Source organism: Erinaceus europaeus, chromosome 13 (genome assembly GCF_950295315.1).
Source record: "Erinaceus europaeus chromosome 13, mEriEur2.1, whole genome shotgun sequence".
NCBI lineage: Eukaryota > Metazoa > Chordata > Mammalia > Eulipotyphla > Erinaceidae > Erinaceus > Erinaceus europaeus.
The window spans coordinates 58,443,750-58,469,806 of record NC_080174.1 but is presented as its reverse complement, the minus strand read 5'-3'; positions in this window follow the sequence as shown (position 1 = coordinate 58,469,806).

Genomic DNA, 26,057 nt, shown 5'->3' with positions numbered 1-26,057 from the left:
CAGTCTGGCCCAAGGAATGGGTATCTACAAAACAATGGGGTCAAGTTGTGGCAAAACATTGACTTAGTCTGAGTAATGAGTCAACATGATCGAGTAATACCAAAGCAATTGTTCAGCTTAGTCAAACAAGTGGTCAGTTTCATCTAACGATTCTCAAACAACCTGTCTTTGGAGTTAAACAAAGCCAGCACACCAAACCAACACAACAACTAGCCATTAGGTCAGACAATGCCAGAACAATGGGTCAGTTGGGTCAAATAATAGCAACACATCCAGTCTGCTGTAAACAGCCAATTGACTGTGTCTCACGATGTCAAAATATTTGGATTAATTCACTCAAACATCCAGCCAGTTCAATCAAACCCAGTCAACTCAGTTAATAGATTCCAAAACACCCACCCGATTTAAACAGCCAGTCAAGCGGGTTTAATCGTGACAGAACAACTGGTCAAGTTGGTGAAACCACCAATCACCACAACTAAACAAGCAGTCAACCCAATCAAACTCAGCAAAAGCAACAGGTCACGCTGGTCACTGAGCAGTAACAAAACACCCACTCCGTTCTGTCAAACAACCTCTCAAGCAGGAGAGGCTGTGTCTAAACATTCAGTCAATTCTATGAGGAGCCAGTTGCTCTGATACTGTGAAACCAAAACAAGCACTTAACGTGGTTGAATTAATGACAAGGCCAAGTACTTAGAGAGTGCCTCGGCTCTGTCCAGCATCCCCAGGCAAGCAATACCAGAGGAACTGGTGGACATAGCTGAGTGGATGGCTCACTTCTCTGTACTTCACAAAAACACCCCATCAGGCCGGTCTCAAAGCATCTAGAAAGAAATCAGATCTGTCACTCGACTGAGTAAATTAACTCTCCAGATTGGATATTGAATTTCTTGGAGAGACTGGCTATGTATGAGTGGAGGTATGTGTGTGTGTATGTGTGTGTGTGTGTGTGTGTGTGTGGGTGTGTGTGTAGGGGGAGAGAGCTGTTTCTGTCCCTCCCCCTGGCCTGTGTTGGGGGTGGGAAGAAGTTCTTGCCAGAGTCCCTTGTTGCAAGGAATTGGGAATGAGGACACTTTTTCCCAGTGGTCAGACCTTGGAGGAACAAGGCAGCTCAGTGTCTGTAGTGGTCCACTAGGGAATTAGAACCTGGTGAGTTCATTCTTCCACTAAGGCACCAACTCCACAGCACCAACCTGATTTCCAAGGTTGAAGCCCCTCACTGGGATAAGAACATTCCTTGTCAAGTTCAGGAAGTCTAACCACCACCAGAACACTGTCATTTAGAGAATAACTTTGACAGCAACATTACTGAGCTCTTTGTTTGCTAGTTCCCTTTCGTACTTCACCACACAGTTTTATAGTACCTCTATAAAACTCAAGGAGGTCAGCACTATTTTTTTTCTTTTTTGACTCCAGGGTTATTGCTGGGGTTCTGGTGCCTGTACCACAAATCCACTGCTCCTGGAGGCTTCTTCCCCCTTTTGTTGTCCTTTTTTTTTTTTATTGTTGTTGTGGTTATTATTATTATTGTTATTAATGCCATTGTTGTTGGATAGGACAGAGAGAAATGGAGAGAGGAGGGGAAGATAGAGAGGGGGAGAGAAAGACAGACACCTGCCGACCTGCTTCACTGCTTATGAGGCAAACCCCCCTAAAGGTGGAAAGCCGGGGACTCCAACCTGGATTCTTGCGCCAGTCTTTGCACTTGGCGCCACGTGCGCTTAACCCACTGTGCCACTGCTCAGCCCCCTGTCAGCACTGTTTTTACCTCCAGTTTGCAGAGGAGGCTTATGCAAAGAAATGAAAAAGAGACAAAGAAAGCTATCTAAAGCTACGAAGCTATTATGTAGCAGACCCAGGATTTGAAACTAGCTCTGATCTATTAGGACCCAACTGTACCTTCAAAATACTCTCTACAAGACAGGATGAAGGGACATGCTGGCTTGAACTGCAATGCCTGGAAAGGGCAGGCGTTGTGCACAAGGAGCCTAGTGTGTATCTGTGTTTGTGGCAGCTGTGACAGCAGGGTACTTCATTCCAGTGGAGATTCAGGTGTGGACAGGTTGGAAGCCTGAATGTTAGTAAAGCACACATCTCATCTTAGAGTCCACTCTGGTGCTAAGTCCTGGTGCCCAGGAATGCCAAACAGGTATTACTCATGTCTCCAGAGACTCCTGGGTCTTGGGGTGCCTGAACCTACTGGCAGCCCTGAGGCCTGGCTCACAGGGCAGGGGCAGGCAACTTCCTGAGATCAGCCCAGTCCTCACCACTAAAAGCCCCCTTGGCGCCTGCCTCCTGTACCTGGGCAGCTGGTCTGAGCCCACTGTTAACCACAATCGACACCCTTCATTCATTCAAGGAAAGGCCTGTTGACTCACGCCCTACTTTCGGCACAGACCATTTTTATTGAACACTAAGGCAAATCACCCGGGCAGGAAATGTCGTAAAGAGAAAAGTAATCTTCTGACGGAAAAATAAATTATCAGCCATGTTCTGAAGGAAAAGAAACATTCTTAAATAATTTCTCTTGCTGTTGGTATTGGCTGGCAGTGTGGGCCAGCCGAGCAAATGGTAATTTCCAAATTAGATTATACATTATGTCATATTAGTTTTATATTAGAAAAACAAACGGGATCAGAGAAGTGCCAAGGTTGGCGGGCCAAGCTGGCCACGTGACTGCTGCCTGTTTAATGATTCTGAGAGAGAGGGGGAGATCAAACATTCAGACTCTACCAGGGGCGGGTGCATGTCTGTGTGAGCACCAGGAGGTGGACTCTCCCTGGAGCCGATGGACAACCCCAGGTCAGGCCTCAGTGAGTAGGGCTGCAATCAGGGCTGGGCAGCCTGGAACACTCTCAGGACGCTGTCACAGCCCAGCTCTTTGGGATCTGGTTCCTTTGGGAGGGGGCAGCCTAGAGCTGGCTCTGGATATTTCATTTTCTTGGAAGCAGCTGGGAATAGTGCCAATATATGAATCCCATGGAGAAAAAACCTATTGGTGTCCATCTGTCCTTCCTCTCCACCCCTTTCTCTGTTTCTCTTTCTGTTTCTCTTTCTCTCTTCTCCTTCTTTCCCTCCCTCCTTCCTTTTTTTTTCCTTCCTTCTTTCCTTCCTTCCTCCCTTCCTTCCTTCCTTCCTTCCTTCCTCCCTCAGTTACTGGTGGGACTCGGTGCCTCTACAACTCCACTGTTCTCAGCTTTCATATTTGTTTAATTTAATTTTATTTTTGTTGTTGTTGTTTTGGATAGAGGGTGAGAGACAGAGAGAGATAAAGAGGGCAAGAGAGAGAAAGGGGAGGGAGATGCCAGCAGTACTGCTCCACCACTTCTGAAGATTCTCCCCTTCAGTTGGGAACTACAAACTTATTCTAGGGTTTGAACCTGGGTCCTCATGCATTGTTATGTGTGCATTGTGCCAGGTGGGTCACTTTCATACTGAGCTGTCCTTGGCCAGGGGAACAGTCACATCTGTGTCTCCCCAGGGTACAGAACCAGGACAAAGCTAAGAAATCAGGCTTTAACTCAGTCTCACTGCCAATGTCTTTGTTGTAGGCTTCCTACCTACCCTGTGATTTACCTGCACAGGTTTTCTTTTCTTTTCTTGTCTTTTTTAATTTTAATTTTATTTTATTTTCCTTTACTGGGGATTAATGTTTTATATTTGACAGTGAATACAATAGTTTGTACATGCATAACATTTCTCAGTTTTCCACATCACAATACAACCCCCACTAGGTCCTTTGCCATCCTTTTCCAGGACCTGTACTCTGCCCCCAACCCACCCCAGACTCGTTCACTTTGGTGCAATACACCAACTTCAGTTCAGGTTCTACTTGTGTTTTCTCTTCTGATGCTGTTTTTCAACTTCTGCCTGTGAGTGAGATCATCCCATATTCATCCTTCTGTTCCTGCCTTATTTCACTTAACATGATTTCTTCAAGCTCCATCCAAGATGGGCTGAAAACAGTGAAATCACTATTTTTAATAGCTGAGTAGTATTCCATTGTGTATATATACCACAACTTGTTCAGCCACTCATCTGTTGTTGGACACCTGGGTTGCTTCCAGGTTTTAGCCATTACAAATTGTGCTGCTAGAACATAGGTATACACAAATCTTTTTGGTTCCTTAGGATATATCCCCAGGAGAGGAATTGCGGGATCATAGGGTAGGTCCATTTCTAGCCTTCTGAGAGTTCTCCAGACTGTTCTCCACAGAGGTTGGGCCCATTTATATTCCCACCAGCAGTGCAGGAAGGTTCCTTTGATCCCATAGCCTCTCCAGCATTTGCTGCTGTTACCTTTTCTGATGTATGACATTCTCACAGGAGTGAAGTGGTATCTCATTGTTGTGTTTATTTGCATTTCTCTGACAATCAAAGACTTGGAGCATTTTTTCATATGTTTCTCAGCCTTTTGGATCTCTTCTGTGGTGAATATTCTGTCCAAGTCCTCCCCCCATTTTTGGATGGGGTTATTTGTTGTCTTGTTGTTGGGTTTGGCAAGCTCTTTCTATATTTTGGTTATTAGCCTCTTGTCTGATGTATGGCATGTAAAGATCTTCTCCCATTCTGTGAGGGGTCTCTTGGTTTGGGTAGTGGTTTCTTTTGCTGACCTGCACAGGTATTCTTACTGCTCAACAGCCCATATTGTACAGACAGGGATGGAGAGCTGGGGAAGGTCTGTGCCTCGCCTGAGACTACATTTTGGAGGAGTGGCAGAGCTGGTGAGAATTGAAGCTGTAGGGTATAATATTTAACCCCCTCATCTTAAAAGATCATTTCATTGTGTGGGGCAGATAATAGTTTATAGTGCTGCCCAGTTTAAGTCCTTTTCCATCATCTTGTATCAGGACTCCAAGCTCCTCTCCAACCACTCTCTTCCCCTCCTTTTCCAGAGTCTTTTGTTTTGATGCAATATACTCCAGTAGCTAAGTTTCACTTTATGTCTCTTTCTGTCCCTGTTGTTCCTTCTTCCTCCTTCTCCCCTTCCTTTCCTCCCCCTTCCTCTCCTCTTCCCTTCCTTCCTCCTCCCCCTTCCTCTCCTCCTCTTCCTTTTTTTTTTTTTTTTTAACCAGAGCACTGCTCAGCTCCAGTTTATGGTGGTGTGGGAGATTGAATTTGGGACTTTGGAGCCTCAGGCAAGACAGTCTGTTTGCATAACCATTATCCTATTTACCCTCCTCCCATGTCTGTTTCTTAAGTTCCACTTACAAGATCATCTACTTAGTTGTCCTACTGTTCTTGTTTTACTGTTTTTTTTTTTCTCACTTAATATGATCCCTTCAAGTTCTATCCAAGATGAGGCACAGGAGATGATCATCATTTTTAACAACTGTGTAATATATAACTTCTGTTTTAGCCATTCACCTATCCTTGGACATCAAGAAGGCCCCACATTTTTTTTTTTTTTTACAATTTTTAAAATATTTGCTTATTTATTGGATAGAGACAGATAAATCTAGAGAGAAGAAGATAGATAAGGAGAGAGGAAAAGAGACTTGCAGCATGGCTTCACAGCTCTTCTGAAACTTCCCCTCTGCAGGTGGAGAATGGGGGCTTGAACCCGAATCCTTGCATTTTATAACACATTCTCTCAACCAAGTGAGCCACTGCCCAGTCCAGCAATGTTTGTTAAAGGTCCCCCTAAACTAGATTTGTCTAACAATAAAAGAAAATAGTCTGCAAGGTCCATTGACTTTAAGTCTCTGTTGACATTGTGGTTATTTTTTTATTAGTGATTTAATATTGATTTACAAAATTATGAGATAACAGAAGTATAATTCCACACTATTCCCACCACCAGAGTTCTGTGACCACATTCCCTCCTTTGGGAACTGCAGTAATTCTCCCAAGGCCACAGACATGAGTTGACTAATATTTTTATAACTATCTCTATATATTTATTTGCCCATTTTCCCCCCTATGGTCATGCCTTCTCTTCCTTTCCAAGTCACAACTACACCTTATTCCAAATATCATTCCATTTTTCTTCTTCTATTTCTGGGCTCTAATGAATTGGAGTTCAGAGCCCTCTGGTCATCTTCCCATGTCATTTCTCCCCCCACCACTTCTCCCCCCTCTGGGGGCATGGACCAAAATTCTTTATCGACTTGATGTGATCTGGGGCCCATATTCAGCTTAGGAGCCTATGTGACCTCTGCATCCCTATAGATCTGAGCTCACATTCTGTGGTCATGAGTAAGATTGTTCCAAGCTGCCCCAATTTCAGGACCCATCTTCCTCAGGTGTAGTATAGAGTATGTTGTCCATCCTCTCTTTGGAGGGTGGAACATTCTCTAATGCTAGTATAGCCACAGGCCCTTTGTAATATAAATAAAATATACCTACTATCTATCTACAAAATGGAGACCCCCCCAACTCTTTATCTGCACTATTCCAGCCTTTAGGTTCATGATTAGTCAAGAACTTGTTTGGCCTTATATGTTAACTCTCTTTTCAGCCACCAGGTTCCAGATGCCAGCATGATGCCAACCAGATTTCCCTGTAGAGATGACCCCACCAAGGTGTCCTGGAGCTCTGATTCCCCAGAACCCCGTCCCACTAGGGAAAGAGAGAGGCAGGTTGGGAGTATGAATCAACCTGTCAATACCCTTGTTCAGTGGGGAAGCAATTATAGAAGCCAGACCTTCCACCTTCTGCACTCCATAATGACCTTGGGTCCATGCTCCCAGAGGGTTAAAGAATAGGAAAGCTATCAAGGGAGGGAATGGGATATGGAGTTCTGGTGGTGGGAATTGTGTGGAGTTGTACCCCTCTTATCCTATGGTTTTTGACAGTGTTTCCTTTTTATAAGTAAAATAAAAAAAATAAAAAAGAAATTGAAAAGGGACAGAGAAATAGAGAGACGCCTGCAGATCTCCTTCACCGCTTGCAGAGTTCCCCCCCACAGGTATATGCTTCACTGTTGTCTGCCCCCCACTCTGGATAATCTTGTTCCAAGCACAGAACTTGAAACACAGTAGAGAAAGGAAAATCAAGGTGTCTAGATGAACTAGTCCTAGACCATGGTGAGGAACCTTAGGGGCCTTGGCCAAGCTGCCTCCTGGTCTGTATCAGGCACAGTACTCCCACCTTCACAGTTCTTCTCACCCAAGCATGTCCAGCTTTCCATGTGTGAACTGAGAGGAAGTCCATTGCCTCTCTTGATCTGGCTCACCTTCTTATCTATAATAGAGAACTGACAGAGGCAGGAGAGAGAGTCAACTTGTGTGAAGTCACACAACCAGCAACGAACAGAGTTAGAACTGAACTCCCTTTCCAGGACTCATGGTGAGGTTCAAAGAGAAGATTGGGGGGCCTGGTGGGAACACACCTGGTTAAGTGCACATATCACCATGTCAAGGACCTGGGTTTGAGTCCCTACTCCTCATCCTCAGGGTGTCTGCTTCACAAGTGGTGAAGCAGGTCTGCAAGTGTCTCTTTTTCTCTCCCTATCTCTGTCTCCCCTCTCCTCTCAATTGCTCTTTTTCCTATCTAAAAAAAAGAAAAGGGAAAAATTGGCCGCTGGAGCAGTGAACTCATAGTGCTGAGCTACAGCAATAGCCCTGGTGGCAATGAGAAAACAAAGAGAAGCCTGCATGTAGATCAATTAGGAAGTATCTGATGGGTAAGAGTCGGGCACAGTTCTTACCGCCTGTGCCTGGATGAAGAGCTACAACAAGATCTAAGGACTCGTGGCACAGCAGCACAGGATGGGAGGGAGTCCAACACTAGGCCTGGCCTCATCTTCACAGTATTTTCTGTGTTCCTCAGGGGATCTGGGCTCTGTACTCAGATCTTTGTTCTCTCTCTGGACTTCAGTTTTCCCATCTGTTAGGTGAGATCAGGCACCACACTGTTGCTTCAGCTCTTGAAAGGTGTAAAATCTCTTCTGGCTCTAACAGTCCAGGATTCTGCAGCCCTAGAATTCAGCTCAGATTCTCCCAAGATTCCAGGGCTCTTTGGTGTGAACCAGCACAGAAGCTGCATTAATTCACTTGGACCACCAGGGGGAGAGGGAGGTATTCCTCATGCTCCTTGTTTAACTTCTGACCCTCCTGGTGGCCTGGAGGGTTACTACCGCCCCTGACTTGCTTCCTATGCCCCCCCCCCCCCCCACTGGTACTCTGCTCCTGGGGATATCTCACCTGATTCATTCACCAAATACTCTGAGTCTCTTCTCTGGGCCAGATCCCGAACTTAGTGCTAAGGACTCCATCCCTACCTTTGAAGGAGCTCCCAGTCCAGTGAGGGGGCAGAGGCATGAAGGTGAGCCCTGTAGTACTGTCCAGTGTAGTTCTTCTTCTTCTAGCATTTGCCCTTCTTCCGTAGCCAGTCAACAGCGTCAGGTTGAGCCTGATGTAAAGTTTCGAGACCTCCTTTGAATCTGGAGAGGTGGCAGTCGTTGACTATGTGGGTCATAGTCTGTCTGTAGCCGCAGGGGCAGTTCGGGTCGTCTCTGGCTCCCCAGCGATGGAACATAGCGGCGCACCGGCCATGGCCTGTTCAATAGCGATTGAGGAGGGCCCAATCTTAACGTGCTAGGTCAAAGCCGGGTTGACGCTTACAGGGGTCTGTGATGAGGTGTTTGTTCTTTACCTCAGCTGACTGCCAACTGTTTCCAAGAGACTGGAACAGAGAAGTTCAGTGTAGGCATAGGGGACCAGATTGGGTGACGAGATGTCAAGCGTTGGACAGGGTGGGCGAAGATATCTGTGTATATTGGCAGGTCCGGTGGAGCGTAGATGTGGGAAATGAACTTAGATGATGCCGCATCCCGACGAATATCTGGCGGGGCGATGTTGCTAAGAACTGGCAGCCATGGGACCGGGGTGGAACGGATGGTTCCAAAAATTATCCTCATGGAGGAATATAATTTGGAATCGACCAAGTGGACATGGGGGCTACGGAACCATACTGTAGTAATGTGACTGTAGTCATGGGGATCCATAGGAATGCAGAGGAATTCTTCTGATAAATCTTCCCAGGAAAAGCAACAGAGTTTGGTAGGAGGGCGGGGAATACTTGCTCAAGTAGAGGGCACAGAGGGAAACAATAGCCTGTTTACTGGAGACAGAGTGAATCTCAGGTGGGGAACTGCAGGTAGTTCTTCCCACTGGAGGGCAGAACCAGCCATATGTGTGAGCAGCAAGTGAGGTGAGCAGGGAGGAACATTCATCCACTCAACAATAGTCAATGGTTGTCTTCTGAACACCAGGTGAACTTTTAAAAATATTTTATTTATTTATTTATTTATTTATTTATTTATGAGAAACATAGGAGGAGAGAGAAAGAGCCAGACATCACTCTGGTACATGTGTTGCCAGGGATTTAACTGAGGACCTCATGCTTGGGAGTCTGATTCTTTTTTTTTTTTTTTTTTTTGGTTTCTTTTTGTATTTATTTATTTATTTTAAAAGGGAGACACTAACAAAACCATAGGACCGGAGGGCTACAACTCCACACATTTCCCACCACCAGATATCTATATCCCATCCCCTCCCCTGATAGCTTTCCCATTCTTTATCCCTCTGGGAGTATGGACCCCATGTCATTGTGGGATGCAGAAGGTGGAAGGTCTGGCGTCTGTAATTGCTTCCCCGCTGAACATGGGCCTTGACTGGTCGATCCGTACTCCCAGTCTGCCTCTCTCTTTCCCTAGTAACGTGGGTCTCTGGGGAAGCAGAGCTCCAGGACACCTTGGTGGGGTCATCTGTCGAGGGAAGTCTGGTCGGCATCATGCTGGCATCTGGAACCTGGTGACTGAAAAGAGAGTTAACATACAGAGCCAAACAAATTGTTGAACAATCCTGGACCTAAAGGCTGGAATAGTGTAGATGAAGTGTTGGGGGGTACTCACTGCAGACTATTGTGTACTTTTGCTTTTAGGTATATATTTTGCCCTAGTTTCTGGATACGTGTGAACATATGCTCTATCTCAGGGGACCTGGTCTGTATCTAGGTTTGGGGACTTTGTTAGGAAGTGAACCACCTGGAATGGAATTAGAGAATACTATAAAAGGAAAGGTCTCACCCGAGTAATGAAGCTGAAGGGTTGTCATTCCATACCTGAAGTCTCTGGACATAGTCTGAAGTGAAGCATGCTGGGGTGGCACTCGTTGCATTGATTAGGTTGTGATTGGCAGATGCAATATTATTTGATATGAATTGAGAGAAGCATGCAGGAAAGTGGGCCCCACCCTAAGGTTCCAGGATGGGGGAAATATAGGCTCTATAGTGGAAATGTGAGGTTCCTGGTGTCTTGTGTTCAAGAAGACAATGGATAGTTATTGTTATCATCACATTATTTGGTAATTGGGTTAACTTTGAAAAGTCCCTTTGTTAAGGTTTGCTGTACAATACCCAGCATCTTGTATATAGCTGTGCCACCGGTTGCTTCTATTCTCCCTGGTTTAGGCTTTTGAGAGAATCAACATATCAAAGACTCAGCCTATGAATTAAAAAGACTTAGTCTGTGTTTTAAAAAGTTCGAGACATACAATCAATTTTTACCCTCGTATTAATTAAATAGTGATTTATATGACTACAATTTAATAGGAGTGTACATAGACACTATTCTCACCACCAAAAGAATATGTCCCATTCCACCCACCCACTCCCGCCCCCCTGCTGCCCCGGGAAGCTGAATGTCTACCCTCCCCCTCACCACAGGGTTTTTACTTTGGTGCCCTACCCTAGATTTAGTCAGATCCTGCTTTTAGGAGAGTCTGATTCTTTATCCACTGTACCACCTCCCAGACCACCCAGGTGAATTTTTATAAAAACTTTGCATGACATTCTCAAGTACTCATCACTTTCTCTCCTGGACCCTGACACACATGTTCAGAACATGTAATAATAAGAATATTTTTTCTGGGGCTGGGGCTGGGCCTGGGGCAGTAGCTTAGAGGAAGTGTACTAGGATTTTGTGCCTGAGCTCCTCTGTTCAATCCCTGGCGTCAGGGCAGGTGAGATAACATGGACAGAAACCAAAGTCATAGCCCAGCCTTCCCACTGACCTTTGCTTTCCTCTCTCCTTGGTTGCCCAGGTCTCCTCAAGGCTGTGAGATCCAGCAGCATCACTCTTTGCACCAGGACTCCTCTCTTCTCCTGCCTCACTGGTTGAAATTTCATGTGTGGAGTTCACTGTAGGTGCTTGCAGGTTTGGAGCTTGGGCTGGAGGGGTAGGAGGTGGGATTTGTTCAGGAGTGCAAGGGGTGGGGCATGTCCTGGACTGGCTGATGCATTGCCCTAGGGAGTGCAGATATCAAAGGGGTAAGAAGGCAGAGAGGAAGGACCCTTGGGCAAGAGTTTAGTGAAGGAGAATCCCAGAACAGGGAAGTTGTTTCATAGCCAGGAGGCAGAGCCTTATCAAGGGAGGACTCAGGCCTGGGGTTATGGGTGGGGGGGAGACTGATTCTAGAAAAAGGAAGCATCAAGGTGCCATTCATAATTTCACAATTATGTGTGATAGGAGCTTCCTTCATGCTCTCTCACTAAAATGCTTTAATGATCTCTAAATTGATTCCTCCATTCTGTGGTGGGGGTGGGGGTGTTTGGAGTAGCACAAGCCCAAGCCCAAGCCCAAGGCAGTTCAGTCAGAAAGTGCTGGCATTGGGATCTGAATTCAGTCCATCTGATTCCCCAGCTAGTTCTTCTCAGACATGCCACTGTCAGTTTGTGTAGTTTTTGCCTTTGTCCATTGCTAGATGCAGTGAAACACATCCCCTGACTTCACATGCTGTTTTTTTTCTGGCAGGAACATTTATACTGTCTCTGGTCTTTACCTGCTGATGTTCTCACTTCTCAGGTTGGGTTTATAGGTCATTTGTGAAAGGTTCTTTGACCCTTTCAGATTTGATCTTGTCCACCTGTTCACTTACTTATGTACCTATGCACTCAGGTGTCGTTTTCGACGGGTTAGGTTGTTTCCGCCAGGCTGGCTTCACGGGCAGGTAACAGACGACCAGGGACTCATGGTTGAGCTGTAGGCAGTATCTCTTTATTCATGCAGGACGCAGCACAATCTAAGACGAGCTAAGCTAAACTCAAGGTAAAGTACTCTAAAACTCACAATGCTGTCTTTATATATACTTGCCAAGTAGGGTGGAAACAGGGTGTGACATAGAGAGGGTGGAGAGAAAAGTGACTGGTGACAATCAGAGTGTGACAAGGAGAGGATCAGGGTGTGACAAGGAGGGGGGGTGGAGCAAAAACATATCATGAAACAGTGGGGATTGAACCAATGCCCTGAAGGGAGGTACTTGTTAACAGCGGTTATATAAATAGAATGAAGTGGTTATGTAAATAGAATAGTGTTAAGCAGGGGGGATTTAAACCAAATGAAACAGAAGGGGTCTCATGCATACCAACAATTCCCCCTTTCTTTTTAACTAATGGCCATTGCGGGGTGAACAGAAACGTATATCGTACAGGCGTTTTCAAAAGAACTGGCATAAGACATGGAAAACAAAATATTCGAGCAGCAATAACCAGTGTGATGCCAAGTGGAGCTTTTCTTGCCTCAAAGGGCAAGGCCTAGCAGGCGAAAGGGCATTTCTTGCCTCTGGGAATGCTTCATGCCTCTGGGGGCATCTCTTGCCTCAAAGGGCGTTTCCTGCCTCTGTGGGCATCTCTTGCCTCTTGGGGCGCTTCATGCCTCTGTGGGCATAACCTAATAAGGAGGGGGAGTTTTCTGCCTCTGGGACAGAGCCTGCAGGCGAGGGGACATGGTCTATAAAGTTTCAAGGCAATTGGCTGAAGTTAGTCTTTGAGAAACACAGCTGTGTGTACCAGTAAGTCCGATGGAGGTGTCAGTCCAAAGTAGCTGACCACAGAAGAAAATGCCGGAGGATGAAACGCTGCACGTCTGTCTCGATGGGGAATGTCGGCCACCAGAATTCTTCTTTTCTGTAGAGAGTGAGCTTTCGAGTCTGTGAATCTGTTTCTTCAGGTCGTGCCAGGTCACATCATTGGTTTCCGGGGGCGATGTCAGAGAACAGGGGTCCAAATGGATTTCCGGGATTTCCATTTGAGTAGATGCTTTTTCATGTGAAGACTTGACAGCTGAAATTCATTTACTTGTCAAACAAAACTTGTAGCAGATTAGAAGTTTACTATAATTGATAACTCCATTATAATTGGAAGTCCTTTCTAGTATCATTTCAAGGTTGTTAAAACAGTTTAAACTCAATAAAATGTGGAAAGGTAAACAGAAGAACCACGGTTAAAAGCCTTAGGCATGAGAATAATTAACATAATCATTGCACTATCTGCCCCACCCATAACTCATACAGTTTTCAGGATTAAACGTTTCAGATTCATGTCAAGACGTAAAAGAGAAATCATAGGAGGGAAAAAACAATTTTTGAATTGTTTCTGGATGTCTCTAGAAATCATGGCTGCGTCCAGCATTTTTTTTTTTTAAGTCAATGTCAAACAAAAATTCAGTCATTCAAATCATTCTCTTATGAAACGCAATTTGAACCAGATTATCAAGATCTCACCATGTAGGATTAAGAATCCCCGGAGGGCGACCTAGTCCAAAAAGGTCCTCGAAATTCCATTTAGGGTGTTTCTGACTGTTCCTGCTGGATTGCTTCAGGCACCCATTTTTAAAAGCGTCTTCCCATTGAAGAAAGAATCTAATCAGGAGAGTAGAACTAACCACATGTCTCCATACTTGGGAACTGCCAGGGTACTCGAGAATGTTCTTCAAATTAGAGTAGTCCTTCTCCATGGGAAACATTCGAGAAGAAGTCCAGAAAGTTCCAGGGGAAATCCCCATGCATATCCCAAGGTCTACGATCACGGTCATAAAGAACCAAACTGTGGCCTGGAGCAAAATGTAGTCCTTTTCCTCAGGAAACATGGGAGAGGGAATCCAGAAAGTCCAAGGAGAAATCTCCGTGCATCTCCCAAGCTCTATGATCCCGGTCATAAGAAACCAAAGTTCCCGGTGAGGGAACCGAAGTGTGGCCCAGAGTAAAATGTTCCAGAGACAGAGAAACTGTCTCATGATGAAACAGTAGAGGCTTTGGCAAACCTCTTCGTAAGTAGAAGAGAAGACCATAGTGCATAGGTAGGCAAAGTCTTCACTTATCTGGGAGTTGCGTAGGTCTGGTCCCACGTTGTAGGCGCCATATGTCGTTTTCGACGGGTTAGGTTGTTTCCGCCAGGCTGGCTTCACGGGCAGGTAACAGACGACCAGGGACTCATGGTTGAGCTGTAGGCAGTATCTCTTTATTCATGCAGGACGCAGCACAATCTAAGACGAGCTAAGCTAAACTCAAGGTAAAGTACTCTAAAACTCACAATGCTGTCTTTATATATACTTGCCAAGTAGGGTGGAAACAGGGTGTGACATAGAGAGGGTGGAGAGAAAAGTGACTGGTGACAATCAGAGTGTGACAAGGAGAGGATCAGGGTGTGACAAGGAGGGGGGGTGGAGCAAAAACATATCATGAAACAGTGGGGATTGAACCAATGCCCTGAAGGGAGGTACTTGTTAACAGCGGTTATATAAATAGAATGAAGTGGTTATGTAAATAGAATAGTGTTAAGCAGGGGGGATTTAAACCAAATGAAACAGAAGGGGTCTCATGCATACCAACACTCAGGCACTCATGCACCATGTATTCATTCATCCTTCCCTCCTTTAATCCCTTTTGTTCCAGAAGGACTTATAGTTATCTGGGTAAAGTCAATCACCGCTTTCTCTCTAATCTCACAGCACTTTGTAAAACTGATGAGCACCACTACACTTACTTACATGGACTTGTTTATAGTCTCTTGTTCCACCAGCTTGGGGAGCACCCTGAGGCCAGGGCAGGTCTGACTCTTTTGCTCTTATCATTACTCAGGAGAATCTTCTTCCTACCCATCTCTCCATGATTCTTTTTTCACAGAAGTTTTCTCAAATGTGTTCTGCTTCTCAAAGAAGTGCCTCTCTGACATCTGGAGCAACCTTGGGTTGAGGTTGGGCAGATTTTTATTGGTGCCAAATGCGACACAAACAAATAACAATGATGGCATTTGAGGACCAACTGGGAGATACCACTGACAAGTGACTTCACTTGCTTTTTCCAGGACGGTAGGCAACTTTTGAGCTGTAGAGATTTCTATACATTCCAGGAACCCTGAGCTGGCCTCCTCATCTTGGGCTGCTTAAGCCTTTGCTCAAAAGTGGGGGAGGCACAGCAACTCAGTGTGTCTCTGGGGGCTGGTGGAAGGATGTTGGGGCATGAGCCAGTTTTGGATGGGGGTGGGCTGAACATCAGTCAATTTTTTTCTAAGCTGTGTTGTGGTAACAGACGCACCATAGTGTGCCCCAAATAGGGGCTTTACAATAACAAGTTTACTTTTCTCCCACATTATATTTTGTCTGTGGTGACTGTGGGTTGACTGTGGCTCTGCTCCATATGTCCTCTTTTTTCCAGGATCCTTGCAAAGCAGCTGTCCTATTCATGACATGGCAGAGTCAGAGCAGAGAGTCCAAAGAGTAGTGGTCCAACACTACAGCTATTAATGACACATTCACTTTAGTTTCATTGATCAAAGCCAACACATGGTTGAGACCAATGTAAGCTCCCTACCAGAGGCACTGTAACACCTGACAGTCAGGTGGGGATACAGAGCCTCTTATCCAGGTGGCAGGTGACTCATCAGGAGTGACACCTCAGTAGTTCACCAGTTAGGACCACCACATAAACACTCAGCATCTGTGTATGTGCTCTCTGATTATAAGAATATGGTGTTTTTGGGCAAAAAAAAAAATGCCCAATTGGGCATAAAAGTGATTTTGTCTATCAGGTCAAATTAGAGTGCACAGAAAGAAGGGGCAGGTGGAGGTGACCCTTCTATTTCTTGCCCAGAAAATACTTGCTTTCCTTCAGGGTCCAGGTTGTATTTGTGTGTGTGTGTGTGTGTGTGTGTGTGTGTGTGTGTGTTAGAACTGGGGCTAACACATGCATGATTCCACTACTCCTAGAATAATTTTTTTCATTCTTTTAACTTCAGGTAGAGAGAAATAGTGAGAGACAGAAAGAGAGACAGAGAGAAAGGGATAGATACCACAGCACTGCTCCACCATCCCTGTAACTTCCCCTGGTGCCACATAGTACCAGGGCTAGATCCCAAGACTGCACATGGGGAAGTGTACTCCAATGTTCTTTTAGTTTTTAATTTCACACTTTCCACACATTGTGTGATGTCTGCTTATGTGCAGACTCTCTGGGAGGTGTGGTCTAGCTGGCTTCTACAATCTAGCTCATAGGTAAGAGTTTGTGGGGTGAATCTCTTTCCATTCAATGCCATTATGTATGTCACTTGAAATTGACCACAGTTAAGTATCTATATCAGAGGAAGCAGCAAAGGCTACAAATACAATAATGCAGCACTTGATGCTTTGGTTAATGATAATGGCAAACCACATATATGACTGCAGTCCTAATAGGCCTTGGTGTATAGTTGACTGGATTATCTGTCTAGGTTGAACAATTATATTAAATGAAACTTGCACAGTGGTGAATTTCTTAGCTTGAATCCTAAATATTCTTTTTGTTAAGCAATGTCAGATAAGGACTCCCCCTTCCCCCGCAGGAAGCAGGTTCCCCCCACCCCCAAGTTTTTTCTTCCAGGCTTGCTCTGGGGTTTAGGCAACCCAACTCATTTGTCTCCAGTATCCACAGGCGCTGCGTGGGCATAAAAGTATGACTTTATCAGGTTACATTAGTGTGCACAGAAACAAGAGGCATGTGGAGGTGACCCTTCCATTTCTTGTGCAGAAAATGCCTACTTCGTGCAGGACTGAGTGAACAAGAGAGTGACTGAATGAACTTCTGGATAGCTGACTGGAACAGTGACTGAGTACGTGTCTGGCTAAACTGGTGTTTCTGGTTGTGTCTGCTTGTCCTTCCTTAGGTTAGTGTTCTCTCCCTAGACCCTGGCTCATGGACTTGGGAGATGTGTGGTGGGGCAGAACACAGAAAACCTATATGACTTTCTGGATTTTTCCCTTCCAGATACTCATTTTTGGAATTGAGCACATTAACCAAGGAAATTAAGGGGAAAGAGGAAAAAACAGAGTGGCATGAAGAAACATTAGCAGGAGGGCTGGGGAGGAGGCCAGGTCTATGTCCTAAGCTGCTTTGCTAGGCAGTGGTAAGACTCTCAAGATGGGTGACCTAGGTGACAGTGAAGCAGACATGGAGGTGACTTAGGGTGGCCTGACATGTCAGGTCTGTTGTGGGGACTGGAGGGGGGACGAGGGGTGAGTAATGTAATCAGTGTTGCCATTCTCAGGGCCAAGTGCCCTTCCTCCCTTGGGACCCCTACCTTAACATCATGAACAACCTCTGCAGGGCACAAAGACCTCAGAAATGTGGGATGAGGCATTAAATTTTGGGAGCTGAAGATAGTGACAGTTTTTGAACTCCTCTGCTTTCATGCCAATTCCTGAGATTGAGACCTGGGCTTTCTACCACAACTCATGAATGATTTAGTACAGATATTGGAATATGTTTCCTGTAAAAGTATAGCAAATGGCCTCAGTATTTATATTTTAAATAGTCTCAGCTGTGCTTGCTAAAAGCTCCCTATCACGACAATTGAACTCTGCCATTGTAGGGCAAACGCCATCACAGATGTTACTGGAATGAATGAGTGAGGTTGTATTATAATAAAACTTAGTTCACGGACACCAGAATTTAAATCTCAAGCAATTTTCCTGTGTCTTGAAATATTCCTCTTCTCTTGACTCCCCCGCCTCAGCCCCACCCCCAACTATTTGAAAGACAATGTGAAAGGCAATCTTCTCTCCCAGGTGGTGGCCAGATTTGGGTCCTGGGGTTGTAGCTTGCTGACTTTGATGCCAGTGAGAGTGGAGGGGGTCCGTCTGTCAGCAAGTCAGTAGGTATACCATGCATGGACAGTGGGGGTTGGAAATCACTTCCCCTTCTCTCTCTTTGCAATCCCCCCCAAGTCACTACCCCAGCCCTGGTCTGGCTCCCTGGCTCCTATGCACTTTCTAGCTATCCAGGCTATGTGCCTGCAAGAAGTGAAACCCTTCATGGTCGGGTGGCTGGTTAGCTGGGCTTGGCCAGGCAGACGGACTGGCTGTGTTCAGTCTCCGGGAAATGAGTGTGGACACAGCTCAGGTCCAGTGGGACAGCCCACCCGGATCTGCCCAGATCAGGTTCCCAGCGGCGTCTAAGCACTGTAAACACAGCGGCTGGACAGGCCACCTCTCCCGAGGCCCACTGAAGCCAGCCCTGCCCAGGAGGAAAGCAGGATTGAGGCTGACAATTTGACATAAACCATGGGACAGTGTCCAGTGACTGGGATCCCCATACCCCCTCCTCAGTGCCACCATGCTTGCTCTAGTGGCAGCTGCTCCTAATTACCTTCCCCTCCAGAGACAGGGACGTTTGGAGTAGGAAGCGAGATCTGAGAGATTCCTTAGCTACCCTTCCTGGGATGGGGAAACTGAGGCCTAGAGAAGAGCAGACATTTGTTTAAGGTCAGGCAATTGTTGCTTGACTGTAGTTAGAATCTGGGCTCTAGCATGCTTAGACAGGGCCTTTGGAACTTTCTCAGAGTTATCTGAAGAAGAAAGACCTCTGCACTCAATGAACCCATCCCATTTCTCTCAGCTTCCCTGGGGTGGGGTGTCTTTGGATTCATCAAGGAACACCAGAGTGGAGACCAAGGGATCATGTTTTCAAGTCCCTCACTGACTAAAGGTGCTCACCATTCTCCCTGGATTTTAGAACACTCATATCCAGATGAGGAAACAGGAAAGTGGTTGGGGGAAGTGGATGGATGACTCATTGGGAGGGCCAAGGTACAAACCCAGGCCTGACAGCATTCTGAATGTTCTTCATCATGATTCTTGTCCCATCCCTGGTTCTGGGCTTGTTGTGGGACACAGGCAACTTCCTGCCCCTTTGGGCTGCTGGTGGGCAGCTCTAAGGGCTTTTCAAGTCTTGGGAGTCCTACTCTGCTGCTCATCTGAGGCTTACCTGGAGCCTGGATGCCCTTATACAGACCCTGCCCTTCACTACTCCCTCGGACCCTTCAACAGGGCAGGTCTCAGTTCTCTTTTTTTTTTTTTTTTTGTTTGTTTTCTCCACATCCAGAGACTGGAATGACACAGAAACAAACTAAACACACAGGCAGGTGGCAGGTGGCAGGTGTGTGAGTATATACAGGGTACACAGTTGTGGGCCACCTCCAGCATGTCCAACTGATAAGTGCTCCATACGTGCTGCCCCTGTATTTCATGCAGCCAAGCTGCTTGCCCCATGGGAGCCCCTCTGTGGAGGACACAGCCACACACACACTGATGTGGGAGCAGTCCCATGTGTGCCCAGATGTGAGGCCCACAAGCCAATCCCTGTAGTCACTGGTGGGCGGGCATATTAGTTCCTGTACTCAGTACACTGCTATGGAGGAGACTTGTGCACTCACACACAGACACAGACACAGACACAGACACAGACACAGACAGACAGACAGACAGACAGACACACACACACACACACACACACACACACACATCTCCCTCTCCCTCCCCTTCCCTTTTCATCTCCCCCCTTTTCTTTCTCATGCTTTTCCAGTGGCAACCCCAGTGGGTGAGCTGCCACAGCCTCAGGATTAACAGCCCTTTTGAGGGGTTTTTAGACTTTCACTTTCTTGTTCATGACACATTTCAAAGTTCTACTCAGAGTAAGATCTGAGAAGGGGTGGTGGTGGCAGGGATGGTGTGTGTGTGTGTGTGTGTGTGTGTGTGTGTGTGTGTGTAGGGGGGACTGTCTGAGAAGGGAAAAACAGGCAATTTGGAAGATTCCTGTCATTTTTGAGCTTTTTCCAAAGACGCCTGCAGGAGCCTCAGCGGGACCTGCTGACGTCCAGCTTCAGTCTCTCACCCCTACCTGCCCCTGTCTTCCCACCCAGTCTGATGCTGACCTGCAATCCATCACACTCTAGGGTCCCACTCCACTGAGGGGTCCTGCTGGAGAGCACTGTGCATGCTCTGCTTTCCCCTCAAATCTCAGGCCACCCAACTGGGACACACTGCTATAGGTTGACATTGACAACAGCTGATGCTGAGAGCTTGCCAAGTACCAAGAGCCATGTGTGAGTGTTCTAAGTGCTGTATGTATATGGATGGATTTCCATGACACACATACATGTTATCAACCATAGTGATAATCTTCTTTATTATTCTGGCCACCAGGGTGATTGCTGGGGTTCAGTGCCCACATGCCTCTGCCATTCCTGGTGATCTTTTTTTTTTTATTTTTTGCTAGGAGGTGAGAGAGAGAGAGAGGTGGGAGAGAGAGAGAGAGAGAGGAGAGAGAGAGAGAGAGAGAGGAGAGAGAGAGCAAGAGAAGGTCAGATATCTGCGGCACTGCTTCACTGATTATAAAAGCTTCTCCCTTGCAGGTGGGGGCTGGGGTCTTGAACCTGGGTTCTCACATATGGTATTATGTGAGAACCCAGGTAACCCACCACCCAGACCTTGGTAATATTCATCTTGCAAAGAAACTGAAGCACCCATGTCTATAGCCCTAGGGGAAATACAGTGGTGGCTTGTAGTGGGGAGACTGGGGATTCAGAGCTCCGGTGGTAGGAATGGTGTGGAATTATATCCCTGTTGACACGTAATTTTGTAAATCAATATTAAACCACAAATTAAAAGAAAAGAAACTGAAGCACAGAGAAGGAAAGCAACCAGTTCTGAGTCACACAGCCTGGGAGTGGAATAAGCAGGGTTCACGTCTAGTAATCTGGTTCCAAGGCCAGCATCTTACTTTTTCCACTGCACTGCTCTTAGAACATGAAGTAAATTATTCTGGGAGAGATGCCAAGACCCCAGAACTCCAGGGAGAACCAGCACGAGAGGAGGGCGTGTACCACCGAGAATCTACTGTCGGCCGGGCCTTGTGCTGGGTGTGCTCACTGGCCTCCTCACAGTCAGTAGGGTTCTCCATAAGACTTCAGTGCAACCCTGCCAGTTCAGCACCATTGTACTCTGCCATCTCTTTATCGATCCCCTGCTCTTCATCATGATGCTTTACATCAGTGCAGCCAGAGCCGCGCTGACATGCATTCACTGCGATCCAGCCATGGCTATGGTCGGACTCTCAGAAGTGGACACAGCTTTGTCTCCAGCCCCGCCTGCACACCCGCCTGACCGCATGCCCGCACGCCACATGGTGGAAGTGGCTGAAGAACAAGGACCTTCCTGTCTCCCTTTCTTACCCCCTTTTCTAAAAATAACCTGGAACCTTCTCTTCATCTGCCCCCAATTTTCTCATTCTTGACCCCAACGACCCTGTGCCCTCAGATGAGGCCACATGTGTGCCCGCTGCCGGACAGATGATACAGCCCTGCGGTGCAGATGGTGGGAGCGAGGAGTCTGCACTGGCTTCTGCCCCAGCTCAGCTGGCCCCTCCAGCTATGCCCTTCCCAGGAACAAAGCACTGAGCCAGTGCAGGGCCTGTGGGTGGGGTGAGGGAGAACTTGTTTATAACAGGAAGCTCCACCCGGGTTTTATGAGCTGCCATGATAATAATAATCATCACCCACATTTGTATACACTAAGAACTTTCACATCTGCTATCTCCTTTGGTCCAGGCAACAAACCCTGGAGGCTGATATTATTGTTGCCTCTCAGAATGAAGAGATGAGGACATCAGAGAGGTTCATCCATTTCCCTAAGGTTGCACTTCAGGGAAAGGACCAGGATTTGAATCCAAGTCCTCAGATTTCAAATTCTGCCCCTTTGACACTTTGACTCCTGCTGACATCTGTGCCAGGAAGCAGCTTCTCAGCTTTGTGCCCAAGGGTCTTTGTGTGGTTCTTCTAGCTATGATTTATTTGCTGGCCTCTGAGAGGGATGGGCATGGTGCTGGGAACTCTGCCACGAGTAGATAGGAAAGAATTACTGAAATCCCTTTGCAGAGGAGGCAGTTGGGACTCAGCGAAGTCACTTGAATTGCCAAGATCACTTTTTCAGTGGAAGCTGGCATTAGGGTTTGGGTTGAATATTAATTTGTCTCTGCACTTTTCAGTAAAACAGTTTGCAACAGTTGGCATCTTGTGTCTCTTTTTAATTAATCTGACAGGACAGCTTCCTAGTGTCTGCTCTGTGCCTAGCACATGGACACAGGAGTGAAAGAGGCACAGAAATCCTGCCTTCTCAGGCTCCTGAGCAAGTGGGAGATGGACGTGTAAACGGCAATTATGGTGCAGGGTGATAAACCATTATTAGCCATAATAGTTAGCTTTGCACAGTGTTTATAGCTCACTCAGGGCCCCAAATGGAAAGCAGGCCATTCCTATGTCTGCTGAAAGTGGTCTAATGGCTTCCCTGTTGCGGCAGCATCACATCTGAGCCACCTGGCCAGGGATTCAAGGCCCTAGTGATGCATGAGTCTACCTCTGAGTGTTCATCCTCTGCTGGCCTCACCTCAATTTTCACTCCAGCACCACCACTGCTGGCTGGCACTCCCTCCCACACAGTGGCTCCATGCTGCTGCATCTCAGCCTGGAACGCCCGCTCCCTTTCCCAATCCCAGCTTTCTCCATGAATTTACACTGCACAAGTCAGTTCTGATGTTATAGTCTCCCTAGACTTGGCAGGAAGGAGTTTCCAATTCTTGGCTGGGTTGGGATGCAAGTTCAGGACCAGGAGACAAACCACATAGCCTCTATGGGCCTCAGTTTCCTCTTGGGTTAAATGGACTGGAAAGTAAGTTTTAACTATAAGAAGACAGTCTTTTCTAAAGGGAAGCACAATGGCCTATGGGGGCCAAGAAGGGAAGTATTGGCAGTCTGAAGGAGTCAGAAAAGCTACCTCGAGTAACCAAGGGTGGGTCTCGCACAATAACTATTAGCATGTTCTGTTAACAGTTAACGGAGCACTCATGTACTATATACACAACTGCTTTGTACATTTTAAGTCATTTAATCCTTGAAATAACTGTGAGGCTGGTGCTATCATTGCACACATTAGGACGCTGACACACAGAGAGACTAGAGTCTCACAGCAAAGAAGCACAACCTGGATTCTCATTCAGGACCTTGGCTCCAGGGTCTGCACTTTAACCACCTTATTATCAGAAATCACAATCAGGCCAGAGGGCAGAGCCTCCTTACACTCTGGGAATGAATATTACTGCTGTTAATAAAACAAATTAGGGCATATATCTTTTTCGCTTTAGTCCCAGATAAGAAAGGGTTCAGTCATTCCAGCCTCCCTTCAGCCAGAACAAGGATCTACTGGGCAACATCCTCCTGAGTGGTGAGGCCTCATCAGGACAACAAAGACTGGACTTAGAATAGCCTCCTGTGATAGCTTTGAGGCAGGAATGAGAAGCATCTTTTCTTTATTTCCTAGGTGAGGACCAAGACCCAGATAGACAGTAAAGGATTGGCTAGTCTTCAACTGGCAATTAGAAATTGAATCTGGATGCTGAGGCCTGAGCATCACCTTAGCACTTGGTGACACCCTTCATCAGCATTTCTTTCTTAAACACCTAAAGGCAGGTCTCTTACTTGCCTGGGCATCCTCTTTCCTCCCCTCAGGAAGTGAGTGAATGAATAGGTGAATGAATGAACAAATTCAGTAGGAACTAGGGGACTTTCCTGCTGCTGTTGGACTCTGTTCTACTGGTCAGTGTGTCTATTACTGTTCCAGCACCAAGCAGTTTTGATTTCAATGACCCTAAAATACAATTTGAGATCTGGGAGTGTGATGCCTCCAGTTCTGTTCTTTCTTCTCAAGATTGTTTTGGTAATTCTAGGTCTTTTCTGGTTCCAGATAAACATTTGAAACTTTTGTTCTATTCTCTTAAAAAATGTGGTTGGGATCTTGATGGGGATAGCATTAAATTTGTATATTGCTCTGGGTAGCATATTCATTTTGATGATGTTAATTCTTCCAACCCATGAACATGGAATATCTTCCTAGTTCTTTGTGACTTTTTCTATTTCCTTGAGTAGTGACTCATAATTTTCAGTATACAAGTCTTTCACTTCTTGGGCTAGCTTTATTCCCTAAATATTTTTTTGTTTTTGTTGTATAGTAAAAGTAATTGATTTCTGGATTTCTTCCAACTTATTGTTTGCATCGAGGGCTGCTACTGACTTTCGTATGTTAATTTTGTAGCCTGACACATTACTATATTGCCTAATAATTTCCAAAAGCTTCCTGCTAAATTCTTTAGGTTTTTCTATTTTTACTATCATGTCAATTGCAAACAGGGAGAATTTGACTTTTTCTTTTCCAGTCCGTATCCCTTTAATTCCTTGCTTCTGCTATGGCAAGAACTTCGGACACTATATTGAATAATAATGGTGATAGTGGGCAGCCCGGTCTAGTACCTGATCTGAGGGGAACTGCTTCCAGTTCTTTACCATTGAGTATTATGTTGGCTATAGGTTTGCTATATATAGACTCCACTATCATGGGGAACTTTCCAACTATTCCCATTTTTTTTACCTGTTTTTTTTAAAATAATTATTTATAAAAAGGAAACACTGCCAAAACCCATAGGATAAGAGGGGTACAACTCCACACAGTTCCTACCACCAGAACTACATATCCCATCTCCTTCCCTGATAGCTTTCCTATTCTTTATCCCTCTGGGAGTATGGACCCAGGGTCGTTATGCAGTGCAGAAGGTGGAAGGTCTGGCTTCTGTAATTGCTTCTCTACTGAACATGGGCATTGACAGGTCAATCCATACTCCCAGCCTCTCTCTCTCTTTCTCTAGTGGGGTGGGGTTCTAGGGAAGTGGGGCTCCAGAACACATTGGTGGGATTATCTGCTTAGGGAAGTCTGGTTGGCATCATGGTAGCATCTGGAACCTGGTGGCTGAAAAAAAGAGTTAAGATATGAAGCTAAACAAATAGTTGACTAATCATGAAACTAAAGGCTGGAATAGTTCAGATGATGAGTCGGGGGGTCTCTGTTTTGTATATCGTTAGTAGGCCTATTTTAGTTATATTCCAAAGGGCTCATGACTTTATTGGTTTTTAATTATTTTTTAAATATTTATTTATTTTCCCTTTTGTTGCCCTTGTTTTTTATTGTTGTTGTAGTTATTATTGTTGTTATTAATGTCATCATTGTTAGGACAGAGAGAAATGGAGAGAGGAGGAGAAGACAGAGAGGGGGAGAGAAAGACACCTGCAGACCTGCTTCACTGCCTGTCAAGCAACCCCCCTGTAGATGGGGAGCCAGGGTCTTGAACTGGGATCCTTATACTGGTCCTTGTGCTTTGCACCACGTGCGGTTAACCTGCTGCACTACCACCCAACTCCCCCCTTTTTTTTTTTTTTTCCCCTGAGCCTGACATCTGATAAGCAGGTGGATCCAAGTTATTGTCTGGGGAGATGATGTCATGGCTAGAAAAAGGACCAGAAAGCTGGATCAGGGAAGAGTGTAGCTCCTAAATATGGGAAAAGTGTATAAATATTATTGATTGTAAACCCCATCAATTTGATGTGATCTGGGGCCCATATTCAGCTTAGGAGCCTATGTGACCTCTGCATCCCTGTAGATCTGAGCTCTGTGGTCATGAGTAGGAACATTCCAAGCTGCCCCAATTTCAGACCCATCTTCTTTAGCTGTAGCATAGAGTATGTTGTCCATCTTCCCTTTGGAGGATATAACATTTTTTTACCATTTTTGATCCATGTTGAGGTCAGGGTCCTATGGGGGCCCACAAAGGGGTCTATTATGTTGTTACTGATAAAGATGACCAGTAACAATGGAGAGAGGGATCTATTCGAGGTCTAGGCCCATCATGTCTGTTTGGAAATCTCAGGACTCTCCGACTAGGACCCTAGCTGATGGGATGGCCTGATAGTGACTCAAGAGTCATTGTTAAAGTATGCCAGTCTCTTGCCCTTATTCAGCATTTGCAGTCCTACTTTGATAAGGTTAGCTTTGGAGTAACTGAGGGAAATATAATAGGAAGTAGGTGAGGAGGGTATCTAGTCTAAGTAGACACTATTTCATTGTGAACTTTATGGTGCCTTTT